Genomic DNA, 1,243 nt, shown 5'->3' with positions numbered 1-1,243 from the left:
TTTTTTTTTTTTTTTCCTGTTCAATGAAAGCTAAACTTTATTGAGGCCCCACGGCCACGGCGCTCAGCAGAACGCTTCTAGCAGGAGGCAGGGGAGCCAGCAGAGAGGGGTCCTAATTTGACCTTCTTCTTGGGACGCAGGTTTTTGATGTGGGCACACTTTTTCTTGCGGCAGTTCCCAGCACAGGGGTGGAGACGACCTGGCACTTGCAGCAGATCATCTTGTCACAGTTGTACTTCTGGGCAAGCTGGCACAGGGAAGGCTCGATGATGCCACCATGCAGACGCAGAACCAGGTGCAGGGGGGATTCTTTCTGGATGTTGTAGTCTGAGAGAGTGCGGCCTTCCTGGAGCTGTTTACCTGCAAAAACCAGATGCTGCTGGTCAGGGGGAATACCCTTTCTGTCTTTTGATTTTGGGTTTGACATTCTTGATGGGGTCACTGGACTCCACCTCAAATGATGGTCTTGCCCATCAGGGTCTTCACAAAGATCTGCATCTCTGCGTGTGCCGCTTGGCTGCCTTGCTGAAGACAAATAGGGTGGCAGAACTGGAAACCACTTGCACACGGAGCGTTTTGCTTTCTTTACATTGATGTGCAGTCCATCAAAAAGTATTTTAAGTCCTTTCGACTTTAAGCAAGCAAGGTTGTTCCATTTGCATATTTCAGGTTATCAATGACTCTTCATGCAATCCTGAAGCTATGCTCTTCTTCACAGAATCCATCTTTTTGGGTAGCCTGCTTAGCATACAGATTGACTATGTGTGTTGCAAGGATAAAACCCTGATACATATCTTTTCTGATTTTAAACCATTCAATACCACCTCCTTTGTCTATGTACAGGTTTCTTATTAGCACAAGTAAGTAAGTGCTCTGCAATACCCATTCTTTGCAATGTTCTCCGTACTGTGTTAAGATCCACACAGTCAAATACCTTTGTATATTCAATAAAATACAAGAAAGCATTTTTCTGATATTCTCAGCTTTCAGTCAAGATTCATCTGACATCTTTAGTTTCAAGTCCTCTTCTGAATCTGTCTTGAATTTCTGGCAGCTCCCTTTAAATGTTCTGCTGCAATCATTTTAAGAGTATTTTCAGCAAAATTTTACTTGCACATAATATCAACGATAATATTCAATGTATCCTCATTATATTAGTGTACATTTTTTTTTCAATGAGCGTAAATATCAATCTCTTCCCATCATTTGTCCAGGTAACTGTCTTCTAAACTTCTTGACATAG

The 1,243-nt window shown here is 42.5% G+C and overlaps 1 pseudogene; it reads right to left on the bottom strand.

Moving 5' to 3' along the window:
* Positions 1 to 77: 77 nt before the first annotated feature.
* LOC102820568 lies at positions 78 to 498 on the bottom strand (annotated as a pseudogene).
* Between the last annotated feature and the right edge of the window lie 745 nt (positions 499 to 1,243).

Source organism: Chrysochloris asiatica, unplaced genomic scaffold (genome assembly GCF_000296735.1).
Source record: "Chrysochloris asiatica unplaced genomic scaffold, ChrAsi1.0 scaffold00012, whole genome shotgun sequence".
In the NCBI taxonomy this organism is placed as follows: Eukaryota; Metazoa; Chordata; class Mammalia; order Afrosoricida; family Chrysochloridae; genus Chrysochloris; species Chrysochloris asiatica.
This window is presented reverse-complemented; position numbering and strand designations above follow the sequence as displayed.